This window comes from Ochlerotatus camptorhynchus, unplaced genomic scaffold (assembly GCF_037179485.1).
Source record: "Ochlerotatus camptorhynchus isolate MF236.1 unplaced genomic scaffold, CSIRO-AGI_Acam_v1.1 ptg000033l, whole genome shotgun sequence".
In the NCBI taxonomy this organism is placed as follows: Eukaryota; Metazoa; Arthropoda; class Insecta; order Diptera; family Culicidae; genus Ochlerotatus; species Ochlerotatus camptorhynchus.
Genome location: NW_027040524.1, coordinates 4,431,160 through 4,445,737, shown reverse-complemented (window position 1 = coordinate 4,445,737; position 14,578 = coordinate 4,431,160). Strand labels below are relative to the sequence as shown.

General features: G+C 38.6%; 1 protein-coding gene across 1 annotated transcript in view; it reads right to left on the bottom strand.

The window, feature by feature from the left end:
• LOC135709212 (growth hormone secretagogue receptor type 1-like) overlaps positions 1–14,578 on the bottom strand; it is a 98,532-nt gene that overhangs the window by 41,766 nt on the left and 42,188 nt on the right. The window lies entirely within an intron of this gene.

Sequence of the window (14,578 nt, the reverse complement as noted above, 5' to 3'; positions counted from 1 at the left end):
GAATACAGTGTTGCCCACAGAACAGCTGTTTGATCATGCCATAAGATTATCAAACTCTTAAACAATTAATAACAATTTAATTTGACGTTTGATTGAAAAAAACAATATTCCGCAAAGTTGTAGCTTAGAAAATTTCCCGTAGGAATAGTTATAGAAATTTTCGAAAAAGCAATATGGAAAATTGGTAGAAGACAATGAACAAAAAGTTTGGTTTTCCCATAGTAATTTCCATACAAACTTCGAATAGTTTGTGCCAAGTTAGTTTCTTACGAAATGAGATTAAATTTTGGGAGGCTAATCAGGACCTGATTTGAAACCGTTTGAGAACTGTGGAGCGAAAATTTCAAATTTTGCATCAGTCTAATGGACAGATACACAGATGCAAAGACAAATTGACCCCAGGATACAGACAACGTCCAAAGCTTCCAATTAATATTTTATCACATTTTTAGAGCAGATTTCTTCTAGTATTACAGAGCTCCAGTGGACCCACCTAGTCACGCAAGAATTAAAAAATCCATCGATAAATAAAAAAGTTACAGCCTTTCAAAGCTTCCTGCGGTCCAATTTGTACAAAGGTACACAGCAAAAAAATAATTTTGATATCACATCAAAGTGGATGCACTACAATCATGTCGAAAATTTCATGTAATTTTTATGAAAACATAAATAAACAAATGCAGTAAAAGCAGCGTAATGTCAGTTCATGCATTGTATTAATGATAATTTTGTCCTTTTTAGCAAGTAATATTACACCATATTTTCGACATGATTGTAGTGCATCCACTTTGACGTGATATCAAAATTATTTTTTTGCTGTGTACAGACAAAGGGTTAAGGATAAGTATAACAAGTGATGAGGAACCGGGCAATTAAAAGTAATCCCATAAGTTGAACATCAAACGGCCCGCAGCAATAACGACATTAATGTATATTTCATCATTTCATTCAAATCTGCGGTCCCGCAGTTTCCCTTTCCACCCGTTTTATCATCATTAATTATGATACTACGTAAGCTTCAACATTGTTCCCTCAATTTGCAAACAAAAGCCGCAATTAGCGGGCGAAAAAAAGCTACTCCGACCGAAATTAAAGCTTCACGCCATCTAATCCCATTACATCGCTCCATGAAGGCTCACCACTAATGTGCAAAGCATCTCTGATTTTTCCACCATTTAGAAGGTTTCTTAAACCATAAACGTCTAAAGCGCTTTCACCTCATCGTCACCACAGATCAAAGAAAAGGGAAGCTCGTAAGGTTACAGAACAAAATTAGCCACTATGCTATGCTATTGTGGAGCTCATTTTATCGTTGGAAAAGTTATAGTTATTAAGGAACAAAGACATCTTTTCACTCTACATAATGAAACGCAGAGAAAGCTCCAATCAAAATATTTTACATTCACCGTACAAACAAGAGCACGCCCACAACAGCGCACACTGTGTTAGAAAGGTACTATGGTTGGGCAAAAATCGCAGCACTCCACCCATCCATCCTAGAGGTTTGGTGCCTTGGGTAAAGTTGTTCAGGTGGATCCTACAAAAATGGGCAACAAATGGCAACTCATTTTCAGCTAACATGTTCTTCAATGATTACCAATTGCTATCGTGACGAGAACTAGTTCGAGGCGTTTTTGTTGCACTATGCAGAAAATAGCTGAACATCAATTTAAAAAAAATAAGATTTTATACGTTTGATACCATGTTGTCTTTTAAAAAATTATCATAAAATGTCTCTTTTGAGAGAGAAAAACAACTTTAAATTTTCAGAGAAGATTCTGTAGAAAGTACTGAAAATGAAAAAAATATGCCATGATTCAAATACGTGTTTAGACTTAAGTTTCAATCAATCAAAAAAAATTGTACAGTGGTGAAAAGCTACATTTTGCTAATTCTTAATTATTGTTGCCATTCCCTGTTCAATTTATTAATGGATTATGAATCTCTAAAGAGTGATAAAAAATTCTATTTTTGCTTGGCCTCATTTGTTTTGAAAGGTTTTGATTTTTTAAGTTAAAATGATCGGAAATTTTGATGAGTGATTTCTGACCATTTGCACAATATTTTAAAATATAACATTTGGCAAAACAATTGACTTGGTTCCATGAGTCGATAGCAACACGACGAAAGAATTTCCTTGCATAACCACTGATTTCAAATTTGAGACTTCAGTGTTCACTCGGCTGTCGACAAAAGCAGACCACTCTCGATGTGTGCTACGCGATCGTCTGTTTTCTCGGCAGCAACCATTGTGTGGTCCTCCTCATTGTTCTTCATCAGCAGTTCTTTCGGTCGATGCGTCGTCGACTTTGGAAAGCAACCGTTTCGTGATGGGTGTGTGAGTGCTGACCACGTTTTGCGTTCATTGCTGCAATGGACGCGCTCTGACCCTCGTTGGCGTACAACAATTTGCCATACAATGAAACTACTGGAAGCGGCTCCAATTCTGATGGAGGAGGCTTTTTGGATAGCGGAAGATAAAGTGTTTATTGTATTGTACCTTTTGACTATATTTTTAAGATGTATTGTATAGTGACCAAGAATCCTCGGCTCTGTAAAGTTAATTCGGTTGAGCCTTACCAAATAAATTAATAAACAAAAAAAAAAAAAAATTTGAGACTTTACAAAATTGTTTAGACAGCATGTTGTTGTCATGACTATTACTCGAGTTAAAACACCTCTCAGACCTACATAAAAAAAATAATGTTTACGTTATGGACTAAACAATCTTCACTGAAATTGTCATGTCATTTGGTATAAAAGTTAAAAGTTACAGCTGTTGTGTGTGCATTTTTTATCGAATAGACACTTTATTTATGCATTTTCCAGTTCAGCAATTGCAATAGCAGATAAAATAAAATGAACTCAGAAATAATGAAATATTTTACAAAATTACTAAAGTTGAAGCACAAAGTGCTTTTTTTAAATAACAGGATATCCTGATAATCCTGATATATCAAGAAGTAATGCTCGATAGTGTAACAAATAAGCCTTGCTGTTCCCGGTCTTGTTCTCTTTCGGATAAAAATTGGTAAGCATTGAAGAACACGTCAACTGAAAATGAGCCCCCTTTTTTGATATCTGATATCTGATACACAAAGTTAGCAGGATTTTTTCGTAATTTGCGCAAAATGCGCAATAATATCATCAAATAAAACAGTCATTTCACTATGAATGTTGACAAACTGCATAACTTTCTCATTTGAGTGAACATTCCCTGGATTAAAGACGTTTATGTTTGATAAAAACGGTTTTTCACGGAATCGAGCAAAATTTTCAACATCTCATTCTCAGTGGGCTGTGGAATTTTGACGTGGCGTCGCCTTAACCTCAATCTACCTATTAACCAGCTCTCAAAACGTTCACAAATATCAAAAATTGCTTGCAATGGTAAATATCAGTAAACCAACACAGAAAAAATAATCTTGGAAACATGTATTTTTTTATGCAAAATAGCAACTTCTAAACAATGTTGCTTAACAAAATGGACGGTTGCATACAACCTTTGGAATATTTTATGAAATTTTGCATAACTTTACACAACCTATAAGATACACTTGAACGATGTAGGATGCTCCTTTTATGTGCATCATATTTAACTTCTTCGAGCTGTGTACACGATTATGTGCATTTTGCTATTGATTTCAATGTAATTTTTGCTAGATGTCACGCTTTTAATAATGGTGCACAGGTAAAAAACTGAGGTTACGGGACGCCACTGATCTCCGGAAGAGTTTTAGAGTTCAAAAGATAGTTCATCTGAACAGCGTGATCTGGAGCTAAGCTAATGATGTCAAAATATAGTTCTTACCCACCTGAACAACATTTTCCGAAGGCACCAAACCTCTAGGATGCATGGATGGAGCGCTACGATTGTTGTCCAACATAAGTACGATTCTGTACCACTGTGCAGTGAGTTCTATTTATGGTCCATTAAATGGAGCTTTTTTGTGATGTACCGTGACCTGCTTTTATTACGCGTAGCACCTAATACCGTGGGTGTGACCGCCAGCTATAAGTATTTTCCAATATAGCGTAAATTATGGCTTCGGCAATATCCTATTGCCGTCAGGAGCACTCATTCATTAATTTGAGCAGTCAAGGACTTTGTTTACCCCCCCCCCCCCCCCCCTGACAAAAATGTTGCCGGAACCAGCATTTCCCCTATAAACCTGTTTTATAATTATGACTGCAAATGATAGAATATCAAATAATCTTTACTAAAGTGTAACCAATTTGACAACTAGTTACTAAAGTGGGTCAAAATATCGATTTTACTCTACCAAGTTCAATCAATTTTAAATCAGGTCCTGCACGGGAAAAAACCCGTTCAGAAATTTGTCACCCTCAAGTCACGATTTTCGGAACAAGTCTACTTTTCGTGTACGAAAGTACACCATAAATAAAACTCATGAAATCATGAACATTGATCCGCAAAATAAACGTAACGCCTACGTTACGTTGCACCGGGCACCAGCAAAGGCAACAAAGGTCAAAGAAACGTGAACTCTGTTCTGAAAATGTTTAATCCAAAGATGGCGGCTTCTGGTTACAGAAAAACTGAAAATTGCTGTCAAATACCCCACAATATGGCTATTTTTGGAATCGGAGGGACGTGTTGGAACCGGAAATCAATTTTGAAATCAAAGATGGCGGCTGAAAAATACTGTCAAATACCCCACAAAACACTGAAATCTCCATTTACGAACCAAACTGGGGGTTCATATGTCGAATAAGTACGAATTTAAACTCTTTAAGGGGAAGTTTACCACCCCGAAAATAAAATAAAAATTGTGTCGTTATGTACAAGACACGATCGCATGATTGACGTAGACTATGTTAAGCTGTGGACCTCTTAAAAATGCGAATATATATTCTATTACATTTGGTTCCTACATTACAATCAATGAAGGTAGGGCTTTCTTCAGGTGATTTATTGAAGCGTCCAACAATGACCGTCATCATATCTGATATTCCCTATCACGGAATCCCCTAATCCCTTCGCAACAGTCGAGCCACTACCGCAAGTGATCTGCAGCCATCCCGGTCCTGTGTGCGAAGTTGGTGAAGGTGTATTCCACTCTGTCGCAGCAGGCAAGTACCCCCACAACATGAACATTCCGCGTCGACGGCGTCGAGTTCCCACAATACCAATCCAATACCAAATTATGATAATGCAATACCAAAACAATCCCATACAGCTATTCTTTAGGTATCCAAATATCAGTTTTTGTTATTGACAAAGTATTTTGCATGTAATTTTTTGGTATTATTCTTTGGTATTTTACCTCTTATGTAATGCTGGTCAATACCAAATTTTGGTATCAGGTCAGAATTAGGTATTCATTAGTTATTTTCTCCTGCTCGGGCAATCACCATGTGCCTTTTGTTTTGCTGTTCTATATGAGTATCGACGATTTAGTAGTACAGAACGGGTCGGACAATAATCTTTACTACGATTTCCGCTCGTGTGATTTTGGCTAGTTCAAAACGGCTCTAGCTGCCATTGACTGGGATTCCTTACCGCTAACCGGGTCATTGGATAGAACATTATCAGCATTCTTTGACAAGCTTTATGCAGTGCTTTTTTTTTTCCTCTGTTCGGGACATAACACCACTGCGACCAGTAATTTGATCTATTGTAGTATATCCCGTGTCCTTAGTTTAGTGCATGTCGTATTGCTCCATCACTATTGAGAAATGATGAAGTATTCGGTTTTGATACAGTTGTCATTCTTGCCTTCATCGCAAGGAATCGATTCTAACTGAAAGGTTCCGCTATTTATACCCTTCGGAGTTGGAACACCCTCCAAAGGCGCGCCCCTTTGTCAGTCAAAATTGGATTCCTTAACAACAAAAACAAGCTATGACACCGATAATGACCATGCATCAGAACCCTAGTCTTAACCACTTCAAACTAGGGAACAACGATTAGAAGATTAGGAATCACATAGATGAAGACTAACTAACTCATTTTTCCCTTGTTTCAAGATCATCCTCGGTCCAGGCAACCCGAGGACTTATCACTATCAACAAGGCATAAAAAGTAACAAGGACTAAGATGTGTTCCTTCGATTACTGAAAAATCCTGTTAGTTTGAAGAAGTTAGGACTAGGAATCGGTGGTAGATCTTACATCCCGTAACGTACCACGAAAAGGTGATCTACCCACGTTACGGGGCAGTGCTTAACGACTATGTTCCTCGGAAAAGACGATCGTTCAATTCAGTTTTCAGCAAGCCATGGTGGACCTCCGAACTACGGCATCTTCGTAACATCCTAAAGGAAAGCACGTCACCGTTTCTTCCTTTCGAAGTCTGAGAGTGACCGTAATTACCTTCGCGAAGTAGAGCTGCAGTACAAAACAATTCTATTATCCACGTACGATAACTACTTACTCAGGATGCAGGACAGCGTAAAACAAAACCCATAGTGCTTCTGAGATTTCGTGAAAAAGCGGCAAGCATCTTCTCGCATCCCATGCAACGTTACCTTCAATGATGCCCAGGCTAATACAAATGTGGATGCTGCAAACCTTTTCGCCATGTTCTTTGAGAGCGTTTTTAGAAAAGTGTCACCTGTACCAAGGCGCGATTGTTTTGCTCACGTTCCTTCGCACAACATCAACCTACCCGTTATTCAGTTTTCCGCAAAAGAAGTAGTAGAAGTCATCGATGAGCTTGACATCAAAAAAGGACCTGGGACGGACGGAATACCACCCCTGTTGCTGAAAAACTGTTCAAGAGAACTAGCGAACCCAATTGCTCGCTTATTCAACCGATCTCTTCACGAAAGAGCCTTTCCGACAGCTTGGAAAGCTGCTTGCATTGTTCCTATTCACAAATATGGCAACTGTAATCAGGTGAAAAATTATCGCGGCGTATCTATACTTTGCTGTCTCTGCAAAGTGTTTGAAAGACTGGTGCACAACGTTCTATACAACGTAGCGTCTCCGATCATCTTTGATGGTCAGCATGGCTTTATGAAGCATCGTTCTACAACAACGAACCTCATGTGTTACGTCACCGCACTGTCCCGCGAAGTAGAAGAGAGGCGGCAAGTTGACGCGGTGTATGTTGACTTTGCGAAAGCCTTCGACACTGTACCGCACATTCTAGCCGTGGAAAAACTGAAGCTTTCATTCGCTGATGACCTAAAAATGTATCGTGTCATAGCTTCTCTTCCGGATTGTATTGCCCTACAAGAAGATATTGATACTATACTGGTATGGTGTGGCGATAACGGCATGCGGGCCAATAACATGAAGTGCAAACTTATTACCTTCGGTCGCTGCAATAACCCCATTCTTCATCAATACAGAACGGAAACGGCATCATTGGAACGTGTGTCATCCATCTGTGACCTTGGCGTTATCATCGATTCGAGGCTCAGATTCAGCGAACACGTGAGCATTACCACTGCCAAAGCTTTTTCTGTGCTGGGATTCATCCGTCGCCACGCTTCTGAGTTCACCGACATCCACGCTTTAAAAACTCTCTATTGCTCGTTGGTTTATAGCATTCTGAAGTACGCTGCTCCGATTTGGTCCCCTTATTATGTAGCTCATGTTCTCACGATTGAACGGGTGCAGAAAAGCAACCGGTGAACACTCGTATTTATTTCAGTTACCGTAGGATGTAATTTGTGATTAGTCCCGGTCCCTTGCAAATTGTATCATTATTTATATACGGTCCTTATATTTGAAATGACGTTTCACAGTCATCTAGTGATGGTCGATTAATAATTCTCGCACAGATCCCGCTTAACATTCCTCCTCGACGGTTTCGGAGCTCAGCTTTAATAGCAGTCCCATACAACAGAACAAACTACGGCTACAACAACCCTTTTGATTAGTGTCTTCGCTTGTTCAATGTTGTCTGTAACGAATTTGATTTTAACTTGACTAAAAACATTTTTAGAAATAAGATTAGTAGTAATTTCTAGTTCATAAGTAAAAGAGTTCAGTCTGTGCGACTAGTCGAAGACGCTGATAAATAAATAAATATCACTTCAAGATTTCAAGAGCACAAATCTTGGACGGTTGTGACATCACTCACACGGCGAATGAGAACGACTCAAATTTGAGTTTAGTTCTCTCATAATCGCCAAAAGTGCAGGAACTCAGCGATGAGTTAATTTACCTCATGTTTTCCCAGGTTTTTCCAGGATTTTCCAGGGAAAAATTCCCGAATTTGAGAAAAGTAAAGATTGGATACTAATAGACTACTCCAAGACTGAATAAAATTTTCGTCAATTTCCCCATTTTCCGGCAAATTTTTTAGGTTTTCCACAGAAAACCATGGGACAAATTTTACTCATCGCTGAGTTCCTGCACTTTTGGCGATTATGAGTGAACTAAACTCAAATTTGAGTCGTTATCATTCGCCGTGCATGAAATTGGAACTCCTTGTGCACTGCACTGCAATAAACGTGAAGTTCCAGTTTCTTTGTTATAAGTTTTAGCTGATATTTTTTTTCCGTAATTGTTTTCCGTCGATCTTGTTTTCCGTGCTGAGCACCAATGCTATCGACGCCAGGAAGGCAGCTCCCACACCTGGACCCTACCTATCGACCCATCAACTCATGAACCGGGGACAAATGCCTCAGAACATCCCGGCGGCGCCAACTGGGATTGAACCCAGGCCAACTGGGATTGAACAAGTGGCTTGAATCATATTTAACTGACCGCCATCAAATAGTAAAATACAAAGGAAAGACATAAAATCCCGTTGATGTCACTTCTGGAGTTCCTCAAGGCTCCCATTTAGGACCGCTTTTATTTATTCTCTTCGTCAATGACATATCTTTCATTATTAAGAAATTGAAAGTTTTAATCTATGCTGACGACATTAAACTTTTTTTTGGAAATAAAAGATGCCAAAGACATCATCACATTCAAAGAGGAAATACAGATATTCCATACTTGGTGCCAAAAAAGCCTGCTACAATTAAATATAAAAAAATGTAACTCAATTACCATTAGTAGAAAACGAACCCTACCCGATATAACAATCACTTTAGGAAACCATATCGTAGAAAAGTGTGATAGAGTCAGGGATCTAGGTGTTATTTTGGACTCAAAACTTACTTTCACCGATCATTATAACACAATTATTAACAGAGCTAACAACATGCTTCGTTTCATAAAACGTTTCTGCTATAACTTTCACGATCCGCATACGATAAAAACATTGTACATTGCTTATGTAAGATCGATATTAGAATATTGCAGCATAGTTTGGTCACCTTTTTCAATCACACACGAAGAAAGAATAGAGTCCGTTCAAAAGCAGTTTCTATTGTATGCACTCCGCAAGTTAGGTTGGACTGTATTTCCTCTGCCATCTTACACAGTTCGGTGTATGCTCATAAATATCCAAACATTAAAAGAGCGTCGTGAATTTGCTATGATTTCTTTCGTAAACGATATCGTATCACATCGCATTCTATAGAACTATTGTCATCCTTAAATTTATATACACCATCTAGGCATTTACGAAATAGAAATATATTTGCTACAAATCGTCATCGTACGAATAATGCCAAATTTGGACCCTTGAACCAAATGATGAATACATATAATAAGCACTGCGATAACATTGACTTTACAATGACAAAAACCAAATTAAAGCCAAGGTTGCAAAGACTCATTTCAGCTAAAATTATGTTTTTTGGAATAATAAAACCAAAAGATGGTATGATGGCATGTTTTACTTGTAACTTACAAGAAGAGGTTACAAAGCATGCGTTGGAAACATAAAACCTGTAAATTTTGCTTTCTATGAGTCACAATCAGCGATTTGCTGATCGCTGAGTGAGTGAGTGAGTGAGTGAGTTTGTGAAAAATCACTGATTGTGACTCTCATGAAGTGAAATAAACAGGTTTAATATGTCAAACACATTCTTTGCAACCTCTTCTTGTATCCTACCAATTCAAAATTTGATCATGGCATCTAATTATTTCATAATTTAGAAAAACATTGTTTTAGCTGAAATGAGTCTTTGCAACCTTGATTAAAGCAATATTTTTATTCCTCGCATAACGTCAGCTAGAAGTAATGTTTTAAGTTGTTCTCAAGACATATTATAAAAAAATATAAACAAAGACAAAATTGTAAACATAGCTCTTAAGACAACAATTGTAAAATGGTCTACACTGATTGACGACAAATAAATAAAATAAATAAATAAATAAATGCTGGGGTGAGAGGTAATCACGCTTACCACTACACCACCGGCACCGCTTTAGCTGATATTTGTGCTCTTGAAATTTTTAGGTTGTAATGAGATTGATCAGAAATAAACATCTCGATTAGCCTTAAATCCCTCCAATATCCACTGATTGAGCAATAAAAAACCAAAATTTTGCTGTTTTTAAAGATTTCGTTTGTGTTTTGTGGACGCACGTGCATCATTTGGCAGAATAACACGGGGTGGGAAAAAATGACATCCATATCTATCACAGATTACAAATTCGACAGTGAGCATGCATAAGGGCGTATCCGCGATGATAGAATCTATTTTGTTAATAACTCGCATGGATTAACATTTCTTGGTGCATTTGCTGTTGCTTCTGATAGCCAATACAACATGCTACAGCACTGTATTAAACTAATTTCAGAAAATTGCTTCCCTTAGCTGTAGCAATTGAAAGAGAAAATCGATGAAGAGAATCGATCATCGCATGAGCCCTTATGCATGCTCGCTGTCGATTTCTTGGTGCATTTTCTGTTGCTTTTGATAGCCAATACAACCTGTTACGGCACTACATGGAACAAATTCCAGATAATATTCAAGCTGAACATTGCATTAAATCCTATGTAACATTGATCAATTCTCTTCGTCGACTTTCTCTTGGTACATAACCGTTTCTTGTTGTGTTTGTCGTAGTAGATGCTAGATAAAAGCTTCATTTATCGATCTGTATGCTGAAAATACCTGGGAATGTCTTTACATGGCCAAGGGGATACAAAAAGAAAGAAATGCAATCTTCTGCTTGAATTAATTCGCTTAGCTGTAGCAATGTAAAAAGAAAATCGATGAAGAGAATCGATCATTGTAAGTAGGCTCTTATGAACTCTCACTGTCAAATTTCAGTATCTAACACTGAAAAAACTCGACGGTACCTCTATTTATACTATTAGATAAGCCCTCCTACTTGGAGAATTATGCAATCGAACGACTTGCCTTCAACAGCGAAAAAACCGGGAATTTATAAACCGTTCTATAGCATAATAGCTAATCTAAAAGCATAAATAGATCTACCGTCTGATAATGTCAGTGCTTGTTACAGAAATCTTTAATCTGTTATAGGGAAATCCTTTTTTTTTTTTGCCGCAGAAACACCCCGTTTTCTTATGCAAAATAATGGATGTGCGTTCACAAAACGCACGAAATCTTTAAAAAAAAAACAATATTTAGCATTTGTTTAACATGATCAATTACGAAATTTCGCATAAATGTCCAATCCGTTTTTGTGTGCCTTTTATAGTATTCTGAAGAAGCCCTGCCTAAATATTAAAATAGGAACATGAATGTTGAGACATAGGGGAAATGTCTCTAATGTTGGCCTATGGATCTAAGATTGGGCCCATCGCTAAAAATCTGCTATTTATCAACTTTATCTAGATGAACGCGTTATTGGGACGTTACTAATGGATATTTTTGGTTGCTATTGAAAATTTAGTCGATTGCTGAATTTATGTATGGGCCCAAATTAGGTCGACATTACTTGCATTTCCCCTAGCACTGATTTTCACTGTTGCTTAATTTCTCAATAATCGCCAGGAAACATGCAAAAATAACGTAGCAGTTGAGGGAGGAGAGGGATTTCAGAAGTTGTGACCGGCCATATATTAGGTATAGCAAAACACGCTTCGAGGGGGGAGGGGGGTTATTTCTGACCGACTAGAAGTTAAATGTTGGCAACCGTGACTGAGTTCTGAACATTGAAAATAACTTTCATAATGCCACGTTTAACCACGAGTTAAATTTAAGTATCAGCGTTTGTAAAAACGTATTTGATCGTCGATTTGGCATAACTGGTAGCTCACCCACGCATGCTGACACTACCATCAGATAGGGGAAATTTTCCCCTACCCGATATAGTGATGTTAGTATGCGTGGGAGAGCTATCAGTAACGCCAAACTGACGATGAAAGGCGTTGTTTACAAAAGCTGATACGTTCCTTTCCAAAAATAATCGAGATTTGTAGAACGCAGGATCGTTATCATTCAGGCGAGGTTGATCCACTTCGGAGTGCTTGCGTGCGACGGGGTTCGCTGCCAGCAGCCAGTGATCGGGAACGACCCGCAAGGTTCGGGATGCATACTCGTGGTTGACAGGAACCGCAGCCTTCCTACTGCTGCTGCTACCTGCTCAACCGGCGTCCGAAGCGAAAATAAGTAGACGTCCACCAGCGCTGTTTTATAACATTTCAGATTGAATCAGAAAGATGTGTAATCAAGTGGTACTCGATTATGACGACTGGGTTTGGGGAGACCGTTTATTTCATGAAAACAGTGATTAAATCACCTACAATTATCACTTTTTATTTGTACATTTTTCAACTGTTTTTTTAATAGAAAATGGGAAATTTTTTATTGAATTTAGAGAGATATTTCCAATCGATTGGTATATTTGGATTTTAATTTCATCAATAAAGAACAAAGTTATAAGCGTTCAAAACCTTACACCTTTTCGTGACGTCAAAAATATTTTCGGCACGTTTTTATTTTGACGTAGGACTACGTCTTTGATTTCTATATGGGGGTACACTTTGTGAAAACCGAAAATGGAACATGTAACAAATTAAGAAAGATTTTGAACGTTAATAACTCAGATGCCCCTGGTCCAATTTCAATAATTTTATCACCAATCGATCAGAAATATGGCTACGCATCGATAACAATGCTTCCGAATGTTGATTTTCAACAAGTAACTATTGAAAAACTGGTAAATGACTGGTAATTGTCCAAAAGCGTCGAATTAACTAACAAATCCACCAATTACCTACATGCATATGCTGCTTCCCCAGCACAGTCGTCAGAGAGTAGTAAGTAGACGAAACAAGTCGAAGTGGCATTCGCCTCCAATCCTCGGGCGCGTGCAAATAGGGAGGATGGAATTGCGTAATATTTTGCACACTCATCGCCATATTCAGAACCAAACGCAAATTCTTCAAGATAACCACCATCCGTCGTCTGGCTCGCCATGGTGGTGTCTGACGTATCTCTGGTCTGATTAAAGAGGTGTGCTGAAAGTGTTCCTGAAAAATGAGATCCGTGATGCTGTCACCTACACTAAACACGCCAAGCGTAAGCAGCCATAGATGTCATCTACGTTTTGAAGACGCACTCTGTTTGGTTTCGGAGGTTAAGTTATCATCAACTTTAGCAGCAAAACGGCTCTTTTCAGGGCCATCAAGCTTATTACAGTAAAGAGTAGAAATAGAATTCATCTGCCTGTTTGTCCATATTCAGAACCAACGACCACACAAAATGCTCATGTAATCAAACTGGACGCAGTGGTACAAATTATTTTGATCAACCTTGATTCACTTTGAATCGCCACGGCCGGATATTTTCGATGGAAGAAGCAACAATCTAGCATCTAATTCGACGAAGACGGCAGGAAACATTTGTGAAGGCGAGTTATTTACGAAAGAGAGTGTCGATGAAGAGAATCGATCAATGTAGATAGGACCTATTGAAAAGTGAAGCGAGATTTGTTTTCCGTACTGAGCTCCAATGCTACCGACGCCAGGGAGGCAGCTCCCACACCTGGACCCAACATATCGACCCATCAACTCAACCGGGGACCAACGGCTTTACTTCCCGAAGGAAGGCGTGATCAGAGATGTTATGCCTTAGATTGGAGATTGGACCCAGGCCTGCTGTGGTGACAGGTAATCACGCTAACCACCGGCGCCGATATCTTTCAAGGTGATATCACGGCGAATGAGAACGACCCAAATTTGAGTTTAGTTATCTCAGATATAAGAAATAAAGTGCAGGAATTCAGCGATGAGTAAATTTGCCTCATGTTTTCCCAGGTTTTTTTAACGATTTTCCAGGGAAAAATTCCCGAATTTGAGAAAAGTAAAGATTGGATTCACTCAGTCTATTGGTACTACTCCGAGACTGAATAAAGTTTTCGTCAATTCCCTCATTTTCTGGCAGATTTTTTATGAAACCATGAGACAAATTTACTCATCGATGAGTTCCTGCACTTTTGGTAATAATGAGTGAACTAAACTCAAATTTAGGTCGTTCTCATTCGCCGTGTATGCAAAAAGAAAAAAGCCAGTGTCGCTACTTGATAGCAAACTACTCATAATGGGAGGAGTCTTTGTAGCTTTTATACAACTTGGTTGCACATCATTCTGCTTTAACCTGAAAAGATATAAAAGAGCGCTGCTGTGTGGAATTAGCTCATTTTCGCTTCGGATGGCGTGGTGAACAGTAATGCGCCAAGCGTCATCGCAAAGTTCTTCGAGATAACCGCCATCGGTCGTCTGGCTCGCCGTGGTGGTATCAAACGTATCTCCGATCTGATCTACGAGGTGTACTGAAGGTGT